Here is a 27199-nt window from a genome sequence, read left to right as displayed (position 1 = left end):
GACCTTTGTTTTTATGGGGGTAGTTGACAGAGAAAAGATTTCCAATCAGAATTTTCACCTGGGAACCCAGGTCTTCCTCTGACAATTATTATTTTTTTTTTGGTCCTTCCAGATTTGGTTCAAGAACCAACGTGCAAGGAGCAAATGGAAGAATCTCAAGAATGTTAAAGAAGCAGTCCCAGAATCAACTGGAATTTCTCAAGATGTTTCTGGGCCAACCCACTCCCATGGACAGTTATAGTTCTCTGCCAATGTGGGTCCATGTCTCCAGGCACATCTACTGTGGGCTCCATTCCCAAACTCAAACCCAGCATGTAAGATTCTCTCCATGATGATCAGGCTGTCGAAGATGCAGGGTGTAGTTCATAAAAGGAGCTACTTGATGGTCAAGCCCCAGCTGAACCTCCCAATCCTGGTATACCCACAGTGTAGAAGTCCAGACTGACCCAGCAGTGACTGATGGTCCAGCCTCAGTGGAAGCTTCAGTTTCGACATCATCTGCAGCCAGAAGCCCAGATGATATTCAGTACTGAAATCCATCTTCTGAGCAGCTCTGGAAAATGATTTATGAGGATCTGCACCAAGGGGAGGGCTCAGAGCCTTGAAGATAGATTCTGACTCTACATAATACCTCTCACAATGGAGCAGTCCATGCCTAGAAATTTTGATAGCAAGGCACAATGTAATTGTTCATGACCTTAATCTCAGGATTTGGGAGACTGATGCAGGCTATTCTATATTAGTTTCAGGCCAATATGGTCCACATACTGAGATTGTTTCAAACATGTTTTAACATATTAAGTATTATTGTCTTACATGTTAGTTAAATAAAAGTATAAAATATTTTATGCAAGCATTTTTTAAAATCATTCGTTCTTGCCAGAATGGCTGTTGTATGACTTTTTCTCCAAAGACATTTGTACGTTTGAAGACATGTATGCACTGTATGGGGTCTGGAAGCCAGAAGAGGGCTGAGGATTTCTAGAAATAAAACTACAGACATTTGAGAACTACAGGTGTGTGCTTGGAACAGATCCCAGGTCCTATGCAAGAGCAACAAGTGCTCTTAACCACTGACCTCTCTCTCTGTAGACCCATAGAGTAATAATGGTTTTAAATTATGTTGGGGAAATCCTGTCACAGCTCCCAACTCCACAGAGTCCATGGGAATAAAATGTTCCCTTTGTTTAGTATATATTGGAGGTGACTGTGGGTTCAAGTATATGATAGCTCACACAAAGGAGTAATTCTTTTTCCAGGGGCATTGCATATAACTGGTGTGTTATAGAATATTATTTTAAGGTGTGTTGCTTTTGTTTATGTTGTACATGTTTAACTCTGTGAAGCCTTGTTACTTTGCCTGTTCAAAACACCTGATGGGCTAATAAAGAGCTGAAGAGCCAATGGTGAGGCAGGAGAAAGGATAGCTGGAGCTGGCAGGCAGAGAGGATAAATAGAATGGAAAATCTGAGAGGGCATCTAGCAGCCAGAGAAGACTGAGGTCATCAGTAGCCAGACACACAGCCACATAGCCACATAGCCACACAGCCACACCGCAAGCCACAGAGTAAGAGTAATATTTACAGTAGTAAGAGAATGGGGAAAGCCAAGAGGCAGAAGGTAGACAGGATAATTTAAGTTAAGGAAAGCTGGCAAGCAACGAGTGCAATTGAGACCAGGCATTCATTATTAAGAATAAGACTCCATGTGTTATTTATTTGTGCCTGGGTGGCAGGACCCCCAAAAGAACAATAAAAAGACAATAATACTGGTGTACTTATATGTCAGCATAACATGCAATCTCATAACATAATGCTATATCTACTCAGTGTATGCTATGACACACCCCACCATAGGAGTATCTTGAGCCTTCTTTAATATATGTTTGTGTGTCTGCCAGCACTCATAGCTCACTATAGTGGTGTAGATGGCAGAAGAAAACTCTTAGGAGTTGGGTTTTTTTCTCCCACCTTCTTACTCCCACAGGTCACCAGACTTTGGGGCAAACTCCTTTACTAGAAGAGCCACCTGTGGCCACTCTCCCCTTCTAATTTTAGTTTTGGTACAGGGTCCCACTAACTTGCCTTCACAGCTCTGAAATGCAGCCTGGCTTTTTCATGCCTGACTGGATAGCATTGCAGACCAGCAACCCAAGCCGTTTTTGTCAGCTTTTGAGGAATATCCACATTGTTTCTATAGTGGCTGCAACAGTTTGCACTCCCATCAGCAAGAATTGAGTGTTCCTCTTGCCCACATCTTCCCCATCATAAGATGTCCTTTTTTTTGTTGTTCTTGTTATTGTTTCCATATTTTCTTTTGTTTTTTTTTTCTATCTTGACCACTCTGATTAGCTAAGAAAATCTCAGGGTAGTTTTAATTTGCATTGACCTTATTGCTCAATATGTTATATACATAATTATGAGATAGCATTACTGTGTGTAGCCTTGGCTGTCTTCTAAACCAGGTAGACCCAACTGGATTTGGTCTCAGAGGTCTGCCGGCTTCTCTCTGATGAGTGCTGGGATTAAAGGTGTGAGCCACTACTTTCCAGCCTGTTGGGTTTGTTCATTAGTTTTGCTTCTTTGTTTTCTTTTGTTTTTTTGTTTTGTTTTGTTTTGTTTTGTTTTTTGAGAAAAGGTCTCACTACAAATAGACCTAGCTTTCTTATAGATCTTTTCATAAAAAAGGATGAGTTGACCTTCACCAAGATCCTCCTGACTCTGCATCCTGAGTGCAGGGATAAAAGAATTAATCCACCATACTCAGCCTGTTTAACAGCATCCAAAGAATAGCATCCATTTTATCTTTTGAGACTTTCTCTTTAGTTCTATAATCCAGTTTTTAAATTTTAAAAAGAAAATCTACTTGTTATCTTTATTTTGTTCATTTGAAACAGGTTTCTTTTTGTATCCCCAGCTTTCCTGGAACTCTATTTAGGTAGACCAGGCTGGCCCAGAATTCAGGGATCCACCTGCTTCTGCGACCCTAGTGCTAAGATCAAAGGTGTGTGTGACACCATGGCCTTTTAGGGATGCTTGTACTTGCAGTTCATTTAAAAATATTTCATTGTATATTCTAAATATTACCCACTGTCAGATCTTGCTCTGTGATGAAATTTTACTAGTCGAGATCCAACAAACAAATGTTTACTTACCTGAGACAGAGAGCCAGGGACAGAAAAAAGCACAGATACCACCAAAGTCCAATTTTGTGAACCATGACTTTTATTGAGGTTCCTTATGCGTTCTTTTGTTGTTATTGATTGTTTGTTTTTTGTTTTGTTTTTTTTCAAGACAGGGTTTCTCTGTAGCTTTGGAGCCTTTCCACAGAGATCTGCCGGCCTCTCCTTCCTGAGTGCTAGTATTAAAGGCATGCACCACAGTCTGGCTTTTTTTTTCCCATTCTTTTTGGAGACAGAGTTTCCTGTGTAGCTTTGGAACCTTTTCTGGAACTCAGTCTCTAGCCCAGGCTGGCCTCCAAGTTACAGAGATCTGCCTGGTTCTGCCTCCTGAGTGCTGGGACTAAAGGTGTGCAGCACCACTGCCCGGCCCTTATAAGTTTTTCAATTCTTTTTTTTATAATTTATATTTATGTTCATTGGTGTTTTGCTTGTGTGTATGTCTGGCCCAGGGTCTGATCCACTGACCTAGAGTAACTGAACGCTGTGAGGTGCATTGTGAACCCAGGTCCTTGGAAAAGCAGCTACTGTTTTTTTGTTGTTGTTGTTTGTTTGTTTGCTTTGTGTTTGTTTCTTTGTTTGTTGTTTGTTTTGTTTTGTTTTGTTTTTTGAGACCGGGTTTCTCTATCCAGTTTTGCTGCCTGTCCTGGATCTGGCTTTGTAGACCAGGGTAGCCTGACACTCAAAGAGATCTGCCTGGCTCTGCCTCTGTCTCTGTAGTGCTAGGAATAAAGGCATGCACCACCACCACCCAGCCCTTTCAGTTTTCTAAAACTGGGTAAAGGCCAGGAAGTGGTGGCAGGAGCCTTTAATCCCTCGGAATGCAGTGCAAGATGGAACTGTGAGTTCAAGGCCAGCCTGGGCTACCAAGTGAGTTCCAGTAAAGGTGCAAATCTACACAGAGAAACCTGTCTTGAAAAAAAAAACAAAACACAAATACAAAATGAAAGAAAAATAACTGGGTAAACAATCACAGTCTTGTAGGCCCCATATTCAGGCCATAAATAGTTGGCTTAAATGGGCATTTATTATTTTGTGTATATGAGTATGTGTGACATTTATTTCGGTACTTGCCTATTTGTCTATATTTATGAAAGAGAAAAAACTGAAGTTGCATGGCCCCAATGAGGAGAAGACCTGGGGGAGTGGAAAGAATATATAGAATATATATATTCTTATATATTTAGGGATATGTATATATATACATAAATGTATATTTGAGTATTAGGGACATTTTATTTTCTGTGTAGCTCCAGCTGCTGGAAAGCGTTACATAGACAAGGGTAACCAGGAAGTCAAAAAGCTCCTACTCTTCCTCCATTTTGAGCATAGGACTAAAAGTAGACCCAATGACAAGGTTATTAAAATATATTGTATAAAATATTTATCTCAAAAGCCAGTAATTTCTTTGCTGTGTATCTCAGAACGGCTGACCAGTTAAAGCATTTGTAGAAGAAAAAACTGTGCAACTTGTCCATTTTCAGCCACCTGTGGTTCCACCAGCCTCATTTGTGATCACATGTAATTGAAAAAGTTCAATGTAATCTGCTTGGACTGGGGTGTCTCTGAGGCTTTGGGTGCACTCCCCAGAGCAAGGTTGAGACCTGAAGGTTCATCTCAGCACATACAAGACTCTGCCTTCATTTACCTTTAGCTGTTATCTCACATTGATTTATTCCTTGGCTGTTCTCTCTCCTCTTTTTCTTTGTCTCCTCAAGACTGGATATTGAATCAGGGACCTGCTCCTAGTAAAAATGGAAAGAGGGTTCCTACTCCTAGAAACTTCTTATCTCCATCCCCTTTTTTTCAAATGAAAAGTTCTGGTCGCATATCCCTGGTAGAGCTCAAAGTCACTCTGTAGCCCAGGCTGTCCTTGAACTGGCAGTTCTCCTGAGGCAGCTTCCCAAATAGCTGGGAATGTAGGTCTGTGCCCCTGGGTCTGGCTCTTATGTAACCTTCGATAACACTAAGAGTGTATGACTATTCTTCTCATTTGAACACCTAGATACTCTCACAGAGATTCTAACTGTAGTTTCTTGATTATTTTTTTTTATGTTTGTTTGTTTATTTATTTTTTGTTCATGGCATTTTTGTGGAGACCAGAGGACAACTTTCAGAAATCAATTCTCATGTCTACAATGTGGGTTCCACAGATCAAGCTCAGGTTCTGAGACTGGGGACTGAGCTCTCTTGTCCATACTCATTTCATTATAAAAAAGAAAGATGTACTTATTTAATATGGGTACAGTGTTTCTCCTGCATGTATGCCTGTAAGCCTGAAAAGATCACCAGATCTCATCACAAATGGTTGTTAGCCACCATGTGGGTGCTGGGAACTGAACTAAAGTCGTCAGAAAGAGCAGCCAGTGCTCTTAAACTCTGAGCCATCTCTCCAGCCCTCATTCTACTTTTTAAGTCAGAAGAAAACTTTATAACATTCAATTATTAGGCTACATCATATTGTCTCTTCTGTTTAAACATTTTACCACAGTGTGCCTGTGATTACTGTGATAAATTCTACTGTTACAATTTTCAACATATGTCTTGAATTTTATTTATTTATTTATATATTGCCAAATGCCATTTATTGAAGGAGGGAGGAGGTCTCAAATACAGTCTTACAGCAAAATGGGAGAACCCCGGAGGGCAGAAGTTCTCTACAGATGTTTAACAATCTTGCATCTAAGCTGTTAACACCCATTATGCAGGATACACAGACAAGGATCTTCCCTTAAGCATTCGGGAGGGTGGAACCCTGCAGGGAATTAGCATAGGGAGGATATCAAGGTCAAGGTCAGCAAGCAAGGCAACAGTTACCCAAAATGGGGGCCAGGGACCTACAGGTCCCCCTTTTACTAAAAAAATGAGCTTCTAACTTAGGTTGTGTGGGACATCAGGAGGTCACCTACAGGTCATGGAGATGCCTGCCCAGGCCACACAGGTACTCTGTCTTAGGTTGGTGAGTGCCCTCCAGGTATTACCAGTCTCTGAAATCTCATTATCATACAGGCTCAATTGTGTGTGAGCTGCAGAGCTAACAGCTGCCAAAGATATCAAAGTGGCTCTGGGCTTGCAATCTGTGAGTTTGACACAGAAAAGACCAACAGAGGTACTAACCCATCCATAGCCATTAGTCTAAATGCAACTGAGCCATTCCCTTCCTTTAGGAGACTTACTGCACATTGGATTCTTATAAGATGGTATCCCAAAAGCCAATGGAACATGAGTTTATAAATGTATAATTTTCAAAACCAATCAAAATGTATATAACTATTGAATTATATTTTTCATGTCCAATAGAATGAAACATTAACTAACTGTGGTAGCTACTTTTGCTGCCAGGGTCTCCACTCTGCCAGCTGTAGTAAGCATTTTGAAATGGTAATCCCAGAATCAGTAGCAGCACTGGCTGTCACTGCTGTAACAGCAACAATGACAGCAGCAATGTCCAATTCTCTTCTGGAGCCTGTGGGCATCCACTGGTATGGATACAACTCCAGGGACACCAACAGCCAGGCCCATTTTTCTTTATCCCAGCGGGACTTAAGCAGGCAGCTCTGCAAAAGTACCTCAAAAAACCAGAAAGAAAAAACAGGCAGCTCGTAAGGAGCAGAACTAATGGTCTTATAATGCCTACATTCAGGCTCATAAATTTTAAGATATCTTCAAAGGGGGGTTAAATGAATTCCAGTCGGCCAATAAATGTTGCACAGTGCCACTGCTAAAAAATAGGTACTACACCAGCCTGCAGAGGATAGTGAAAATGAACAGGCTTAGCTGGGATTCTACTGTTAACAAATGGAGGTCAGTGAACTTCAGGGTTATCCTTAATCTCCAAGGTGTCTAGGTGACACGTTCTCACACATACTTGAAAAAGTAGTTACCATAAATTACCCTATGGAGAATTCAACCACATGGCTACATTTCCTAGGCTTACTTTAATGCTTGCCAAAGCTGGCTATATTGGGTTGTCAATCCCCATTGGTATCAGAAGGGGAGAGGTTTCATGAAGGCGCATTCGGTCTCTGTCATGTAATTGTCCTGAAGAAAGACATAAACAGAACCCCAGCCACACACCAAGATAGATCAGGGCACCTCCAAGTGCCAGTAGAAAGATCCTTCCATTGCTCCAGAGGGTGATTTGCAACAGGAGCCCTGCAGTGCTTATCTACAGGGGATACTCCAGCAAAATCCACCAACAAAAAATTTAAAATATATAAAACAAGGGAAAGAATAGAAATGTGGAGAGGAATGATGAGTCCCTAGTTCCACATTTTTTTACTTTAGTAAAACATGTTTGTTTGTTTTTTAATAGCTCAAATTACTCTTTTATTTATTTATTTTTATTTTTTATTTTTAAAAGTAATTATTTATTTTTCTATTATCAGCTTGATTCAGTATAAATTCTTATCTTAATAGTGAAGTGTTTTACTGAGGCTTCCTCAGTAATTGAGTAAAACCAAAACTTATTATAAGCCACAGTCATCCTAGGGTCCCCCATGCTATGTATATAGCCTCCAGGGTTCTGTGGGTTGTAGACTGATTGTTCTTTACTTTATATCTAGAATCCACTTATGAGTGAGCACATACCATATTTGTCCTTCTGGGTTTTGGTTACCTCACTCAGGATGATTTTTTCTAGTTCCATCCATTTGCCTTCAAATTTCATGCTGTCATTGTTTTTCTCTGCTGAGTAGTACTCCATTATGTATATTTACCACATATTCTTAATCCATTCTTCAGTTGACAGGCATCTGGGTTGTTTCCAGGTTCTGGCTATTACAAATAGTGCTGTTATGAACATAGTTGAACATGTATCTTTGTGGTATGAATCAGCATTTCTTGGGCATATTCCCAAGAGTGGTATGGCTGGGTCTTGAGGTAGTTTCGATTCCTCATTTTCTGAGAAATCGCCATAATGATTTCCACAGTGGTTGTACAAGTTTGCATTCCCACCAACAGTGGAGGAGGGTTCCTTTTTATTCACATCCCCTCCAACTTTGACTGTCATTGATGTTTTTGATCATAGCCATTCTTACAGGTGTAAGGTGGTATCTCAGAGTCAGTTTGATTTGCATTTCTCTGATGATTAAGGATGTTGAGCATTTCTCTAAATATCTTTCAGCCATTTTTGATTCTTGTTTTGTGAATTCTCTGTTTAGCTCTTTAGCCCATTTTTTAATTGGATTGTTCAGAATCTTGATGTCTAGTTTCTAGAGTTCTTTATATACTGTGGAGATCAATCCTGTGTCAGATGTGGGGTTGGTAATGATCTTTTCCCGTTGTGTAGGCTGTCTTTTTTCTTATTGACCATGTCTTTTGTCCTGCAAAAGGTTCTCAGTTTCAAGAGGTCCCATTTATTAATTGTTGTGCTCAGGATCTGTGCTGTTGGTGTTATATTTAGGAAGTGGTCTCCGGTACCAATGCATTCAAGAGTACTTCCTACTTTCTCTTCTACTAAGTTTAGTGTGACTGGATTTATGTTGAGGTCTTTGATCCACTTGGACTTGAGTTTTGTGCACGGTGACAGAAATGGATCTATTTGTAATCTTTCACATATTGACATCCATTTATGCCAGCACCATTTGTTGAAGATACTTTCTTTTGTCCATTGTACAATTTTGGCTTCTTTGTCAAAAATCAGGTGTTCATATGTGCATGGATTAATGTCAGGGTCTTCAATTGTTTCCATTCTTCCATATGTGGGTTTTTATACCAGTACCAACCTGTTTTTATTACTATAACTCTATACTAGAGCTTGAGGTCAGAGATGGTGATGCCTCCAGGGGTTGCTTTATCATACAGGATTCTTTTAGCTATCCTGGGTCTTTGGATTTTGCATATGAAATTGAGTACTTTTCTTTCCAAGTCTGTGAAGAATTGTGTTGGGATTCTGATGGGGATTGCATTGAATCTGTAGATTGCTTTTGGTAAGATTGCTATTTTTACTATTTTAATCCTACCTATCCATGAGCATGTGAGATCCTTGCATTTTCTGATATCTTCTTCAATTTCTTTCTTTAGAGATTTAAAGTTCTTATCCAAAAGGTCATTCACTTGTTTAGTTAGTGTTATCTCAAGGTATTTTATATTATTTGTGGCTATTGTATTGGGTGATGTTTCTCTGACTTCTTTCTCAGCCCTTTAATCATTTGTGTATAGGGGGGCTACTGATTTTTTTGAGTTGATCTTGTATCCTGCTACTTTACTGAAGGAGTTTATCAGCTGTATGAGTTCCCTGGTAGAATTTTTGGGGTCACTTAGATATACTATCACATCATCTGCAAACAGTGAAATTTTGACTTCTTCCTTTCCAATTTTATCCCTTTGATCTCCATTTGTTGTCTTATTGATCTAGCTAGAACTTCAAGTACTATATTGAATAAATATGGGGAGTGTGGACAGCCTTGTCTTGTTCCTGATTTTAGTAGTTTCACTTTGAGTTTCTCTCTGTTTAATTTGATGGTGGTTGTTGGCATGCTTTAAATTGCTTTTATTATGTTTAGGAATGTGCATTGTTTTTCTGAACTCTCAAAACCTTTATCATGAATAGGTGTTTGATTTTGTCAAAGGCTTTTTCTGCATCTAATGAGATGATCATGTGTTTTGTTTTCTTTCAGTTTGTTTACATGGTGTATTACATGGACAGATTTTCATATGTTGAACCATCCTTGAATCTCAGGGATGAAACCTACTTGGTCATGATGGATAACTTTTTTGATGTATTCGTGGATTCGGTTTGCCAATATTTTATTGAGTATTTTTGCATCAAAGTTCATGAGGGAGATGGGTCTGTAATTCTTTTCTTTATTGCATCTTTGTGTTGTTTGGGTATCAGGGTAATTGTAGCCTCATAAAAAGAGTTTGGTAGTGTTCCTTCTGTTTCTATTTTGTGGAACAATTTGAAGAGTATTGGAATTAGTTCTTCTTTGAAAGGCTGGTAGAATTCTGCACTGAAACCATCTGGTCCTGGGCTTTTTTTGGTTGGGAGACTTTTGATGACTGTTTCTATTTCTTTAGGGTTTATTGGTCTATTTAAATGGTTTAACTGGTCTTGATTTAATTTTTGTATGTGGTATCTATCCAGAAAATTGTCCATTTCTTCCAGATTTTCCATTTTTGTGGAGTACATATTTTTGAAGTATGACTTGATGAATCTCTAGATTTCCTCATGGTCTGTTGTTACATCTCACTTTTATTTTCTGATTTTGTTAATTTGGGTGCACTCTCTTTGCCTTTTGGTTAATTTGGCTAGGGGTTTCTCCATCTTGTTGATTTTTTCCAAGAACCAACTCTTTCTTTCCTCAAGTTTTTTTGTATTCTCTTGGTTTCTATTTCATTGACTTCAGCCCTCAATTTGATTATTTTCTGACATCTATTTCTCCTGGGTAAGTTTGTTCCTTTTTGTTCTACAGTTTTCAGTTGTGATGTTAATTCATTGGTATGGGATTTCAACATCTTCTTTATGTGTACATTTAGAGTCATGAATTTTCCTCTTAGCAGTGCTTTCGTAGTGTCCCATAAGTTTCGGTATGTTGTACTTTCATTTTCATTGAATTCTAGGAAATCTTTAATTTTTTTCTTTATTTCTTCCTTGACTCATTTTTGTTTCAGGTGGGCATTATTCAGTTTCCATGAGATTGTAGGCTTTCTATAATTTTTGTAGTTGTTTAAGGCATGGTGGTCTGGTCAGATATAAGAGGTTATTCCAAATTTTTTGTATCTGTGGAGATTTGCTTTGTGACCAAGCATGTGAAAATTTTTGAGAAGGTTCATGGGGTGCTGAGAAGAAGGTATATTCTTTTGTGTTAGGATGGAATGTTCTGTAGATATCTATTAAGTCCATTGGAGTCATAATATCTGTTAGGTCCTTTATTTCTTTGTAAAGTTTCAGTCTGGTAGATCTGTCTTTTGGTGAGAGTGGTGTGTTGAAATATCGCACTACTAATTTGTGGGGTTTGATGTGCATATTAAGCTTTAGTAATGTTTCTTTTATGAATGTGGGTGCATTTTTACTTGGGGCATAAATGTTCAGAATTGAGACTTCTTCTTAGTGGATTTTTCCAATGTTAAATATGTAATGTCCATTCTGATTTCTTTTGATTGACTTTAGTTTGAAGTCTATTTTATTGGATATTAGGATAGCTACACCACCTTGTTTCTTTGGTCCATTTGCTTGGGAAGCCTTTTCCTAGCCCTTTACTCTGAGGTAGTTTCTGTCTTTGAAGTTAAGGTGTGTTTCTTGTATGCAGCAGATGGATGGATCCTGTTTTCTTATCCATTCTGTAAGTATGTATCTTTTTACAGGTGAATTGAGACCATTGATATTGATGGATATTAATGACCAGTGATTGTTAATTTTTGCTATTTTTTGTGGTCATGTTGTGTTGTCCTTCTTTGGTGTTTGTTGGTGTGGGATTATCTATTGCCTGAGTTTTCATGGGTGTGTTTGGCTTCTTTGGATTGGATTTTTCTTTCTAGTGCTTTTTGTAGGGATGGGTTTGTGGACAGGTATTGACTAAATCTGGTTTTGTCAGGGAATATTTTATTTACTCTGCCTATGGTGATTGAGAGCTTTGCTGGGTATAATAGTCTGGGTTGGCATCTGTGGTCTCATAGTGTCTGCATAACATTCGTCCAGGACCTTCTAGATTTCATAGTCTCTATTGAGAATTCTGATGTAATCTAATGGGTTTGTCTTTAATGTTATTTGGTCTTTTTCTTTGTGGCTCTTTATATTTTTTCTTTGTTCTGTATGTTTAGTCTTTTGATTATTATGTACCAAGGGGCCTTTTTTTTTTTTGGATCCAGCTTATGTGGTGTGCTGTAAGCTTCTTGTATCTTCATAGTCATTTCTTACTTTAGGTTAGAAAAGTTTTCATCTATGATTTAGTTGATTATATTTTCTGTGACTTTGAGTTGGTATTCTTCTCCTTCTTCTATCCTTATTATTCTTAGGTTCGGTGTTTTCATGGTGTCCCAAATTTTTTGGACGTTTTGTGTTATGACTTTTTTGTCTTTAGTGTTTTCTTTGACTGACCAATCCATTTTCTCTATTGTGTCTTCAGTGTCAGAGATTCTTTTCCATGTCTTGCATTCTGTAGTTCCTGTTTGTTTAGTCAGGATTCTATTTCCAACATTTCCTGAGCTTCAGTTTTCTTTATTGTCTCAATTTCATTTTTCAGATCTTGGAATGTTCCCTTCATCTCTTTAGTTACTTTTTCTTGGCTTTCTTTGATTTCTTCCATTTTTTTTTTGTTTTTTCTTACATTGCTTTAAGGGAATGTATTTTATTTCCTCTATAAGAAAATTTTTATTTCCTCTTTAATGGAGTTTTTCATTTCCTCTATACGAAAATTTTTATTTCCTCTTTAATGGAGTTTTTCATTTCCTCTTTAGGGGATTTTTTTCCTCTTTAAGGGAATTTTTTATTTATTCTTTAAGGGCCTCTATCATCTTCTTAAACTCATTTATTGGATTGATTTCTTCTGTTTCTTCTGCCTTGGTATGTTCTGGTGTTGCAGGTGTAGAACCACTAGGTTCTGATGTTGTCATATAGGTCTTTATGTTGTTGCCTGTATTCTTGCACTGGATTTTACTCATCTCTTCCTCTGCTTGGTACAAGCTATGTCTGTGTGTGAAGGTGCCTCTCTTGTTCTAATTTTTAGTCTTGGTTCACTAGGAGTTCTTGGTTAAATTGGTGCTGTTGAGCTCAGGTTCTTTAGAAACAGCTTAATCAAATCAGTTAGGGGGTTCTGTTTCTGGGAGGAGTTCTTTCCAGTTGGTGTAGGGAGTGCTTATTTTCAGTGGTTGTTGGGTTCATAGGGGTTAGTTTTATTTTTTTTTTTATGTGGTGGAGTGTTTTTTTTTTTTTTGGTGGTGGAGAAAAGAAAGGTAGCTGGCTGGTCTCTGAGATTCTGAAGGGTAGGGTCTAGGGGCTAGAGGACTGATCTGTCCTTCTGGAAATGGGTGTTTACCTCTTCTCAGGGTTACACTATACATTAGGGGACACACTATATCACCACAGAATCTCTCTTCTGTTCCATGTCTACTGTGTGGTGGTCCATGCTGGTAATCTGTTATCCCTGCTTCTACAGGTGTTTATGAGCCACACACCAAGTTCAAGTTCTCCTGTCTCTCTGGCTTATATCAAGAGCAGCTACAGAACCAGTGTCTTCCCAGATATCTAAGTAGCAGGATAAAATGTCTTCCTAGAGAACAAGGTTTTCAAAAGGAAAAACAAATATATACTTAGGACAGTATATCTCTTACTTAGTAGCAACTAAAGTGCTTGGTAAAGGCACACTCAAGGGAAATGGGCATCTAATCTCAGCATGTTCAAATCAGGTTGTGATAGCTACTCCTGGTTGTCAACTTGACTATATCTGGAATGAACTATAATCCAGATATGGAGGGCACACTTGTGATCCAGATCTTGAGGCAGGAAGGCAATTGGTCTTTAATTCAATCTTGAGCCTGGATGACACACTCCTTTAATCCAGACCTTGAGGCTGGAAGGCACACCTTTAATCTGGGCCACACCTTCTGCTGGAGTACTATATAAGGGAAGAAGGAAGGGTAATCTTTGACTGCTTGCCCTCACCTCCATCAGGCCATCCATTCCTTCTTTGAGATCCGACAGATCAGCCAAGACACCAAGCCTTCTGGGACTGAGCAGCTTGTGGGTGCTTGTATTTTCCATTTATATTTAGCCATTGTTGAAAGGTAAGTCATTCCATTAAATTCATATATTTATGTGCATTTTTCAAGTAACTTCTGTGACTCTAGAGAACGTTGACTAATACGCAGGGGGATGAGTACTTAACAATCATTCTCATTCATACAGTGAGTTTGAGATCAGCCTGAGCTACAGAATCTCAGTATCTGCTCTCCCTGGGGACATAATTCTGAGAATCAGAGATCTGAAGTTTGCAAGATGGTGTGGTCAAAGTTCTTGATAACTAGCCCGGTGACCTGAATTTTTTTTCGATGGTTCACATGGTGGAATGATAAAACCACTTTCAAAATGTTATCTCCTGACCTGGAGATGTGGGCTCCAGCAGGCTGGACACAAAATACCCACAGAAAAGCCATGCAATACATTTTTTCAATCTAGTTCCTATGTATTTTCTTCCATTTTCACAGTATTGTGGTTTGATCTCACAATCTCACACAAACCTAGAGAAATGCTCTGTCAAAGAGCCTCACTTGGCCTGCTTGGTTACATTTGCATTGGATTTAGTAGCTAATTTAAATCAACTGAAGATGTCAAGAAAGCTTCCTGGGTCTTGGCCAGTCAATAAGCTCTTCCCTGACACTGGCATCCTGAACAACAAAGAGGTTGTTGTTCTCTCATTTGGAGAAAATATTTAAGCCCAGGTTCTTGGAGTAAAAGTCCAACAGACACTGGGTCCAGACAAAGTGTACATTCTAGTTGTCTCTCAGTGAGTTGGTGGTCTGAATAGAGTGTGTATAAGGTGGGTTTGTGGAGGGGGTATCTTGGTGGGAGAGAGAGTGTGACAGGAGAGGAGGAGCCTTTGGTAGCATTCTGTAGTTGGTGTGTGTGTCTGGAGAATGAGGTCTACCATATACCCTGTACATGGGAAGAGGGTCAGGTAGAGAGAAAGGTTGAAGCCCTGAAGTGATTCCTACTCCACAGAACTTTGGAAAAATGCTCCAAAATCTTAATGGTAAGATATGAGATCTGTGGACCTTGTGTGATCCATTTGCCTCCTTCCTGGTTCTCCAGTACTTGAACTTACTTCTAGTAGGATCACATCCCAGTATACTTCCATGTCCACCAGTGCATAGGTGTCTCCCAAAAGATTCAGCCAATTCAAAAAACTTAAGGCCCCATGTTCCCCAAGTCCCCCCTCACATCCAGATTTCTAACTACATTCATATCACCTTTGGAAACAGGTTTCCAGATGGCTCAAGATTCTGCAAGGAAGTTAAGTCTGCAAATGTCTCAAAGTCCACTATTTCCTCCAGGAACACTAATGCAATCAATTCTCCAATGGCACTCAGATCCTGAAAGGAACCTAGGCCCCCAAGAGTCTCCAGGACCATCAACGAAACCAAGTCTCCCAATGCATCCAGTTCCCCCAACACTGGGAACCCAATCAGTGCATCCTAGTCACCAGATGCCCTCAAGTTCCTCACTGAATTCTGGTTGTGAGGGTTCCCTAGGCCCTATGGTGAGTTCAGAGAAATATGGTGACCAGCAAGTTCGCCCTAAAGGTCCGAGGAAGCAACGAAAGGAACGCACCGTGTATTCCACAGAACAGAAGCTCATCCTCCAACAGCATTTTGCTCACGAGAGAAACCCAGGACAGGAGCAACGCGTGAAGCTGGCACTACTGATTGGTGTGACCGAGTATGAGATAAAGGTCTGTCTTTCTCTTTTTATCTCTCTCCCGCAGCCAGAATAGCCATGGAACCTGTATATTTTTCAGAATAACCACTCTCCATGATTCCTTAATGCTTGGGGCACCTTGGACACTTTTGGAAGGTATACCTATGTGCATCCATAACTGGTTCTGGTTATTCTTCAATCTGAGTACCACTGCAGAGCTATATTATCACCTTGGCAGGGTCTAAGTGACCCAGACATAAGGAAACATTGTGAAACCCCAGACATTTTAGCTGCAGATTCCCTTCCTTTTATGTCAAATCATAAACTATCCTACCTTCCTACATTTTTTTTTTAGAACCACAGACCTTTGTTTTTATGGGGATAGTTGACAGAGACAAGATTTCCAATCAACATTTTCACATGGGAACACAGGTCTTCCTCTGACAATTGTTTTTGTCCTTCCAGATATGGTTCAAGAACCAACGTGCAAGGTGCAAACAGAAGAAACTCAGGAATGATAAAGAAGCAGTCCCAGAATCAACTGGAATCTCTCAAGATGTTTCTGGGCCAACCCACTCCCATGGTCACTTACGGGTCTCTGCCAATGTGAGGTCCATGTCTCCATGCACATCTCCTGTGGGCTCCATTCCCAAACCTAAACCCAGCATGGAAGCTTCTCTCCATAATGATCAGGCTGTTTTAGCTGCCGGGTGTAGTTCCCAAAAGGATCTGTTTGATGGTCAAGCCCCTTCTGCACCTCCCAATCCTGGTAAACCCACAGTATTTGAAGTCCAGACTGACCCAACAGTGTCTCATGGTCCAGCCTCATTGGAAGCTTCAGTTTCCACCACAGCTGCAGTCAGAAGCCCATATGATATTCAGTACTAAAATCCATCTTCTGAGCAGCTCTGGAAAATGGCATATGAGGATCTGCGCCAAAGGGAGGGCTCATAGCCTTGAAGATAGATTCTGACTCTAAATAATACCTCTCACAATGGAGCAGTCCATGCCCTGAAATTTTCATAGCAAGGCAGAATGTAATGGTTCATGACCTTAATCTCAGGATTTGGGTGACTGATGCAGGCCATTCCGTATTAGTTTCAGGCCAATGTGGTCCACATACTGAGATCGTTTCAAACATGTTTTAAAACATTAAGTATTATTGTCTTACATTTTAGTTAAATAAAAGTATAAAATATTTTATGCAAGCATTTTTTAAATCATTCGTTCTTGCCAGAATAGCTGTTGTATGACTTTTAACACCAAAACATTTGTACGTTTGAAGACATGTATTCACTGTATGGGGTCTGGAAGCCAGAAGAGGGCTGAGGATTTCTAGGAATAAAACTACAGACATTTGAGAACTACAGGTGGATGCTTGGAACAGATCCCAGGTCCTATGCAAGAGCAACAAGTGCTCTTAACCACTAAGCTCTCTCTCTGGAGACCCATAGATTAATAAAGGTTTGAAATCATGTTTGGGAAACCCTGTCACAGCTCCCAACTCAACAGAGTCCATGGGAATAAAATGTTCCCATTGTTTAGTATATATTGGAAGTGACTGTGTGTTCAAGGGTATGGGAGCTCACTCTAAGGGGTAAATCTACTTCCAGGGACACTCCATATACCTGGTGTGTTATAGAATATTATTTTAAGGGGTGTTGCTTTTGTTTATGTTGCATTTGTTTAACTCTGAAGCTTTGTTACTTTGACTGTTCAAAACAGCAGATGGGCTAAGAAAGAGCTGAAGATCCAATGATGAGGCAAGAGAAAGGATAGCTGGAGGTGGCAGGCAGAGAGGATAAATAGAATGGAAAATCTGAGAGGGCATCCTCAGCCAGAGAAGGAGGACGACATAAGGGGCCAGCCACACAGCCACAGAGCCACATAGCCACACAGCCACACAGCCACACAGCAAGCCACAGAGTAAGAGTAAGATTTATAGTAGTAAGAGAATGGCAAAAGCCCAGAGCCAAAAGTAGACAGGATAATTTAAGTTAAGGAAAGCTGGCAAGAAACAAGTGGAACTAAGACCAGGTATTCATAATTAAGTATATGCCTCCATGTGTTATTTATTTGGGAACTGGGTGGCAGGACATACAAAAGAGCTATAAAAAGACAATAATACTGATGTACTTATATGTCAGCACAACATGTAATCACATAATATAAAGCAATTCTCAGTGTATGCTATGACACACATACCATGGAAGTATATCCCAGCCTTCTTTAATATGTGTTTGTGTGTTTGCCAGCACTCACAGCTCACTACCAGGGTCTAGATGTCAGAGGAATACTCATAGGAGCTGGGTTTTTTTTTCTCCCACTCTTACTCCCACAGGTCACCAGACTTTGTGGCAAACTCCTTTATTAGAAGAGTGGCCACTCTCCCATTCTAATTTAATTTTGATATAGGTTCCCACTAACTTGCCCAGACAGTTCTGAAATGCAGCCTGGCTACCTCAGGCCTGACTAGCTGGAATTGCAGAGCTGCAAACCAAGCCCTGTTTTGTCAGCTTTTGAGGAATATCCACATTGTTTCTATAGTGGCTACACCAGTTTGCACTCCCATCAGCAAGAAATGAGTTTTCCTCTTGCCCACATCTCCCACAGTATAAGGTATCCTTTTTTATATATCTTGACCACTCTGATTAGCTAAGAATATATCAGAGTAGTTTTAATTTGCATTGACCTTATTGCTAAATTTGATATATACATAATTTTGAGATGGCGTTTCTGTGTATAGCCTTGGCTGTCTTCTAAACCAGGTAGACCTGAATGGATTTGAATTCAGAGATATGCCTGCTTCTGCCTGATGAGTACTGGGATTAGAGGTGTGAGCCACTACTTTCATTTGTTTTTTCCTTTTTTTTAGTTTTTTTTCTTTGTTTGTTTGTTTTTGAGACAAGATCTCACTACAAATGGACCTAACTGTCCTGCAGATCTTTGTATAGAACAGGATGAGCTGACCTTCACAAGGATCCTCCTGTCTCTGCCTCCTGAGTGCTGGGATTAAAGGAGTAATCCACCATACCCAGCCTGTTTAACAGCATTCAAAATAGTTGCTCTGGCATCTATGTTCTATCTTTTCAGACTTTCTCTTTAGTTCTATAGTCCATTTTTTAAATTTTAAAAAGAAAATCTACTTGTTATCTTTATTTTGTTCATTTGAAACAGGTTTCTTTTTGTATCCCCAGCTTTCCTGGAACTCTATTTAGGTAGACCAGGCTGGCCCAGAATTTAGGGATCCACCTGCCTCTGTGACCCTAGTGCTAAGATTAAAGGTGTGTGTGTGACACCATGACTTTTAGGGATGCTTGTTCTTGCAGTTCATTTAAAAATATTTCATTGTATATTCTAAATATTACCCCACTGTCACATCTTGCTCTGTGACAAAATTTTTCCTGTAGAGATCAGACAAACAAATGTTTACTCACCTGAGACAGAGAACCAGATATAGAAAAAAGCACAGATACCACCAAAGTCCAATTTTGTGAAACACGACTTTTATTGAGGTTCCTTATGTTTTGTTGTTGTTGTTGTTGTTGCTTGATTTTTTGTTTTGTTTTTTCAAAACAGGGTTTTTCTGTAACTTTGGAGCCTTTCCACAGAGATCTACCTGCCTCTGCCTCCTGAGTACTAGGATTAAAAAAGCGAGCACCACAGCCTGGCTTTTTCCCCCCCTTCTTTTTCGAGACAGGGTTTCCTGTGTAGCTTTGGAACCTTTTCTGGAACTCACTCTCTAGCCCAGGCTGTCCTCTAAGTCACAGAGATCCCCCTGTCTCTACCTCCAGAGTGCTGGGATTAAAGGGGTGCACCCCCCCCCAACTAGCTAGTCCTCTTAACAGCCCAAATGATTCCCCTGCCTAAGACAGAGTTTCTTTGTGTGTCCCTGAGTGTCCTGGAACTCACTCTGTAAACTAGGCAGGCCTTGAGCTCAGATCTGCCTATCTCTGACAGTGCAGGGCTGGGATTAAAGCAGTGCACCACCACTATCCAGCCCTTACAGTTTGTTAAAACTGTGTCAATGCTGAGCTTTGATTGCACATGCCTTTAATCCCTCGGGAGGCAGAGCCAGGCTGATTTCCGTGAGTTCAAGGCCAGCCTTGGCTACCAAGTGAATTCCAGGAAAGGCACAAAGCTACACAGAGAAACCTGTCTCGAAAACCAAACCAAAACAAAACAAAAAATAACTGGGTAAACAATCACAGTCTATTGTAGGCCCCATGTTGAGGCCATTAATAGTTGGCTTAAATGGGCATTACATTATTTTGTGTATGTGAGTATGTGTGACATTTATTTAGGTACTTGCAATTTATCTATGTTTATGAAAAACAAAAAAACTGAAGTTGCATGGCCACAATGTGGAGAAGAGCAGGGGTAGTGGAAAGAATATATACACATAAATGCACATTTGAGTATTAGGGACATTTTATTTTTTGTGTAGCTCCAGCTGTTCTGGAAAGCGTTACATAGACAAGGGTAACCAGGAAGTTAAAAAGCTCCTACACTTCCTCCATTTTGAGCCTTAGGATTAAAGTAGACCCAATGAAAAGGTGATTAAAATATATTGTATAAAATATTTTTCTCAAAAGCCACTAATTTCTTTGCTGTGTATCCCAGAAGGGCTGACCAGTTAAAGCATTTGTAGAAGAAAAAACTGTGCAACTTGTCCATTTTGACCCACCTGTGGCTCCACCAGCCTCATTTGTGATCACATGTAATTGAAAAAGTTCAATGTAATCTGCTTGGACTGGGGTGTCTCTGAGGCTTAGGGTGTATTCCCCAGAGCATGGTTGAGAACTGAAGGTTCATCTCCACACATACAAGACATTTGCCTTCATTTACCTCTAGCTGTTATCTCACATTAATTTATTCCTTGGCTGTTCTTTCTCCTCTTTTTCTTTGTCTCCTCAAGACTGGAGATTGAATCAGAGACTCGCTCCTAGTAAAAATGGAAAGAGGGTCCTACTCATAGAAACTTCTTATCTCCATCCCCTTTTTTTCAAATGAAAAGTTCTGGTCACATACCCCTGGTAGAACTCAAAGTTATTCTGTAGCCCAGGCTGTCCTTGAACTGGCAGTTCTCCTGAGGCAGCTTCCCAATTAGCTGGGACTGTAGGTCTGTGCCCCTGGGTCTGGCTCTTATGCTTTGATAACATTAAGAATTTATGATTGTTCTTCTCATTTGAACACCTAGATACTCACATAGAAATTTTATCTCTTGTTTCTTGATTATTTTTTTATTTTTTTTTGTTTAATTATTTTTTGTTCATGGCATCGTTGTGGAGACCAGAGGACAACTTTCAGAAATCAATTCTTATGTCTACAATGTTGGTTCCACAGATCAAGCTCAGGTTGTCATGACTAGGGACTGAGCTCTCTTGTCCATACTCATTTCATTAAAAAAAAAAAGAGAAAGATGTACTTATTATTTTATGGGTACAGCGTTTCTTCTGCATGTATGCCTGCAGGCCTAAAGAGGGCACCAGATCTCATCACAAATGTTTGTTACCCACCACATGGGTGCTGGGAATTGAACTCACATCCTCTGAAAGATCAGGCAGTGCTCTTAACCTCTGAGCCATCTCTCCAGCCCTCATTCTACTTTTTAAGTCAGAAGAAAACTTTATAACATTCAATTATTAGGCTACATCATATTGTCTCTTCTGTTTAAACATTTTACCACAGTGTGCCTGTGATTACTGTGATAAATTCTACTGTTACAATTTTCAAAATATGTCTTGAATTTTATTTATTTATTTATTTGTTTGTTTATTAATTTATGTATTGCCAAATGCCGTTTATTGAAGGAGGGAGGTTTATTAAATACAGGCCTACAGCACAATGGGAGAACCCCGGAGGGCAGAAGTTCTCTACAGATGTTTTACAATCTTGCTTCTAAGCTGTTAACACCCATTATGCAGGATACACAGACAAAGATCTTCAATTAAGCATTCAGGAGGGTGGAACCCTACAGGGAATTAGCATAGGGAGGATATCAAGGTCAAGGTCAGCAAGCAAGGCAACAGTTACCTAAGATGGGGGCCAGGGACCTACAGGTCCAAATTTTAATAAAAAAATGAGCTTCTGACTTAGGTTGTGTGGGACATCAGGAGGTCACCTTACAGGTCATGGAGATGCCTGCCCAGGCAACACAGGTACTCTGTCTTAGGTTGGTGAGCGCCCCTCAAGTATTACCAGTCTCTGAATTCTTATTATCATAAAGGCTCCATTGTATTTGAGCTGCAGAGTTAATACCTGCCAAAGATATCAAAGTGGCTCTGGCCTTGCAATCTCTGTTAGACACAGAAAAGATCAACAGAAGTCCTAACCCACACATACCTAGTAGGCTAAAGGCAACTGAACCATTCCCTTCCTTAATGAGCCTTACTGCAAATTGGAGTCCTTGTAAGATGGTATCCCAAAAGCCAATGGAACTTGAGATTATAAATTTATAATTTTCAAAGTCAATCAAAATGTATATAACTATTGAATTAAATTCATCATTTCCAATAGAATGAAAGATTAACTAAATGTGGTATCTACTTTTGCTGCCAGGGTCTCTACTGTGCTAGCTGTAGTAAGCAATTATGAAATGATAATCCCAGAAACAGTAGCAGCACTGGCTGTCACTGCTATAACATCAACAATGACAGCAGCAATGTCCAATTCTCTTCTGGAGCATGTGTGCATCCACTGGTATGGTTGCAACTCCAGGGACACCAACAACCAGGCTCACTTTTCTTCATCCCAGCATGACTTAAGCTGGCAGCTCTGCAAAAGGACAACTAAGAACCAGAAAGAAGAAACAGGCAGCTCATAAGGAGCAGATCTAATTGTCTTATAATGGCTACATTCAGGCTCATAAATTTTAAGGTATCTTCAAAGGGGGGCTAAATGAATTCCAGGAAGCCAATAAATGTTGCACAGTGCCACTCATGAAAAGTAGGTATTATACCAGCCTGAAGAGGATTATGAAAATGAAAAGACTTAGCTGGCATGCTACTGTTAACAAATGGAGGTCAGTGACCTTCATGGTTATCCTTAATCTCCAAGGTGTCTAGATGACATGTTCTCAAACATACTTGAAAAAGCAGTTACCATACATTACCTTATGGAGAATCCAACGGCATGGCTACAGTTCCTAGGCTTACTTTAATGCTTGCCAAAGCTGGCCATATTGGGCTCTCAATCCCCATTGGTATCAGAAGGGCAGAATTTCCTGAAGGCCCAATAGGTCTCTGCGATATTGGGCTTCAGAGCAGCCACAGGTCACACACAGCACTGAAGAATCCAAAGAGGAACCTCATTGTCCTGAGGAAGGACATAAACAGAACTATAGGCCATACCAAGATCAGATCAGGGCTCCTCCAAGTGCCAATAGAAAGATCCTTCCATTGCTCCAGAGGGTGATTTGCAACAGGAGCCCTCCAGTGCTTATCTGCAGTGGATACTCCAGCAAAATCCACCAATAAAAAATTTAAAATATATAAAACAAAAGAAAGAATAGAATTTGGAGAAGAATGATGAGTCCCTAGTTCCACCTTTTTTACTTTAGTAAATTATGTTGGTTTTGTTTAATAGTTCAAATTTTTCTTTTATATTATTTTTTATTTTTATATTTTAATTAATTTTTTATTTTTCTATTATCAACTTGATACAGTATAAATTCTTATCTTAATAGTGAAATGTTTCATTGAGGATTGCTCAGTAATTCACTGAAACCAAAACGTATTGTAAACCACAGTCATCCTAGGGTACCCAATGCTATGTATGTAGCCTCCAGGGTCCTGTCGGTTTTAGTCTGATTGTTCTTTACTTTATATCTAGAATCCACTTATGAGTGAGCACATACCATGTTTGTCCTTCTGGGTTTTGGTTACCTCACTCAGGATGATTTTTTCTAGTTCCATCCATTTGCCTGCAAATTTCATGCTGTCATTGTTTTCCTCTGCTGAGTAGTACTCCATTGTGCATATGTACTACATTTTTTTTAATCCATTCTTCAGTTGACAGGCATCTAGGTTGTTTCCACGTTCTGGATATTACCAATAGTGCTGCTATGAAAATAGATGAGCATGTATCTTTGTGGTATAAATCAGATTTCTTTGGGTATATGCCCAAGAGTGGTATGGCTGGGTCTTCAGGTAGTTGGATTCCCAATTTTCTGAGAAATCACCATACTGATTTCCGCAGTGGTTGTTCAAGTTTGCATTCACAACAAGAGTGGAGCAGTATTCCCTTTGTTGCACATCCTCTACAACATTGACTGTCATTAGTGTTTTTGATCATAGCCATTCTTACAGGTGTAAGGTGGTATCTCAGAGTCAGTTTGATTGGCATTTCTCTGAAGATTATGGATTTTCAACATTTCTTTAAATATCCTTCAGCCATTTGTGATCTTGCTTTGTGAATTCTGTTTAGCTCTTTAGCCCATTTTTAATTGGATTGTGCAGTATTTTGATGTCTAGTTTCTTGAGTTCTTTATATACTCTGGAGATCAATCCTCTTTCAGATGTGGGATTGGTTAAGATCTTTTCCCATTCTGTAGGCTTTCTTTTTGTCTTATTGACCATGTCCTTTGGCTGGCAAAAGGTTCTCAGTTTCAAGAGGTCCCACTTATTAATTCTTTTGCTCATGGTCTATGAAGTTAGTGTTATATTTAGGAAGAGGTCTCTGATACGAATATGTTCAAGAGTACTTCCTACTTTCTCTTCTATTAAGTTTAGTGTAACTGGATTTATGTTGAGGTCTTAGATCCACTTGGACTTGAGTTTTGTGCATGGTGACAGATATGGATCTATTTTTAATCTTTTACATATTGACATCAAGTTATGCCAGCACCATTTGTTGAAGATACTTTCTTTTTTCCATTGTATACTTTTGGCTTCTTTATCAAAAATCAGGTGTTCATATGTACATGGATTAATGTCAGGGTCTTCAATTGTTTCCATTGGTCCATTTCTATTTTGTTAGGGTTTATTGGTCTATTTAAATGGTTTATCTGGTCTTGAATTAATTTTTGTATGGGGTAATTATGCAGAAAATTGTCCATTTCTTCCAGATTTTTCATTTTTGTGGAGTACATGTTTTTGAAGTATGACATGATGATTCTCTAGATTTCCTCATTGCCTGTTGTTATGTCTCCCTTTTCTGCTCTGATTTTATTAATTTGGGTGCTTTCTCTTTGTCTTTTGGTTAATTTGGCTAGGGGTTTGTCCATCTTGTTGATTTTTTCCAAAAACCAATTCTTTCTTTCATTGATTTTTTTTTGTATTGTTCTCTTGGTTTCTATTTCATTGACTTCAGTCCTCAATTTTATTATTTACTGACATCACTTTCTCCTGGGTGAGTTTGTTCCTTTTTGTTCTAGTGTTTTCAGTTGTGATGTTAAGTCATTGGTAATGGATTTTCCCCTATTCTTTATGTGTGCATAGAGCCATGAATTTTCCTCTTAGCACTGCTTTCATAGTGTCCCACAAGTTTGGATATGTTGTACTTTCATTTCATTGAATTCTAGGAAATCTTTAATTTCTTTCTTTATTTCTTCCTTGACCCATTTTTGTTTCAGGTGGGCATTATTCAGTTTCCATGAGATTGTAGGCTTTCTATAATTTTTGTTGTTGTTTAAGGCATGGTGGTCTGATAAAATACAGGAGGTTATTCCATTATTTTTGTATCTGTTGAGATTTGCTTTGTGACCAAGCATGTGATCAATTTTTGAGAAGGTTCCATGGGGTTCTGAGAAGAAGGTATATTATTTGTGTTAGGATGGAATGTTCTGTAGATATTTATTAAGTCCATTAGAGTCACAACATCTGTTAGTCCTTAATTGCTTTGTTAAGTTTCAGTCTGGTAGATCTGTCTTTTGGTGAGAGTGGTGTGTTGAAATCTCCCACTACTAATATGTGGGGTTTGATGTGCATATTAAGCTTTAGTAATGTTTCGTTTATGAATGTGGTTGCCTTTGTACTTGGGGCCTAAATGTTCAGAATTGAGACTTCATCTTGGTAGATTTTTCCTATGATAAATATGTAATGTCCATTCTGACCTCTTTTGATTGTCTTTAGTTTGAAGTATACTTTCTTAGATATTAGGAAAATTACAAGACCTTTTTTCTTATGTCCATTTGCTTGGGAAGCCTTTTCCCTGCCCTTTACTCTGAGATAGTATCTGTCTTTGAAGTTATGGTGTGATTCTTGTATGGAGCAGATGGAAGGATCCTGTTTTCTTATCCATTCTGTGAGTTTAGTCTGTGTATTTTTACAGGTGATTTGAGACCATTGATATTGATGAATATTAATGACCAGTGATTGTTGATTCTTGCTATTATTTGTGGTCGTGTTGTGTTGTCCTTCTTTGGTGTTTGTTGGTGTGGGATTATCTATTGCCTGAGTTTCATGGGTGTGTTTGGCTTCTTTGGGTTGGATTTTTCTTTCTAGGGCTTTCTGTAGGGCTGGGTTTGTGGACAGGTATTGATTGAATCTGGTTTTATCACAGAATATTTTGTTTACTCTGCCTATGGTGATTGAGAGTTTTGCTGGGTATAATAGTCTGGGTTGGCATCTGTGGTCTCTTAGTGTCTGCATAGCATTCATCCAGGACCTTCTAGTTTCATAGTCTCTATTGAGAAGTCTGGTGTTATTCTGATGGGTTTGCCTTTATATGTTACTTGGACTTTTTCCTTTGTGGCTCTTAATATTTTTCTTTGTTCTGTGTGTTTAGTCTTTTGAGTATTATGTGCCAAGGGGACTTTTTTTTGGATCCAGCTTATTTGGTGTTCTGCAAGCTTCTTGTATCTTCATAGGTATTTCTTACTTTAGGTTAGGAAAGTTTTCTTCTATGATTTAGTTGATTATATTTTCTGTGCTTTTGAGTTGGTATTCTTCCCCTTCTTCTATCCCTATTATTCTTAGGTTTGGTCTTTGCATGGTGTCCTAAATTTCTTGAACGCTTTGTGTTATCACTTTTTTGTCTTTAGAGTTTTCTTTAACTGACCAAAATATTTTCTCTATTGTGTCTTCAGTGTCAGAGATTCTCTGTTCCATTTCTTTCATTCAGTTGGTTATGCTTGTTTCTGTAGTTCTTTAGTCAGGATTCTATTTCCAGTATTTCCTCAGCTTGTGTTTTCTTTATTGTCTCAATTTCATTTTTCATTTCTTGGAATGTTCCTTTCATCTCTTTAATTTCTTTTCTTGGCTTTGTTTTATTTCTTCCAATTTTTTGTTTGTTTTTTTCTTCCATTGCTTTAAGGGAATGTTTTTTAATTCCTCTCTAAGGGAGTTTTTTATTTCCTCTTTAATGGAGTTTTTCATTTCCTCTTTAAGAGAATTTTTTTTCCTCTTTAATGGAGTATTTCGTTTCCTCTTTAAGGGGAATTTTTTCCTCTTTAAGGGGATTTTTCATTCCCTCTTTTAGGGATTTTTTTTATTTCTTAGTTAAGGGCCTCTATCATCTTCTTAAACTCATTTTTTGGATTGATTTCTTCTTCCTTGGTATGTTCACGTCATGCAGGTGTAGAACCACTAGGTTCTGATGTTGTCATATAGGTCTTTATGTTGTTGCCTGTATTTTTGCACTGGCTTCTACTCATCTTTTCCTCTGCTTGGTACAGGCTGTGTCTGTGTCTGAAGGTGCCTCTCCTGTCCTAATTTTTAGTCTTG

Source organism: Peromyscus californicus, unplaced genomic scaffold (assembly GCF_007827085.1).
Source record: "Peromyscus californicus insignis strain IS unplaced genomic scaffold, ASM782708v3 Scaffold_16__1_contigs__length_79575227, whole genome shotgun sequence".
Classification (NCBI taxonomy): domain Eukaryota; kingdom Metazoa; phylum Chordata; class Mammalia; order Rodentia; family Cricetidae; genus Peromyscus; species Peromyscus californicus.
This window is presented reverse-complemented; position numbering follows the sequence as displayed.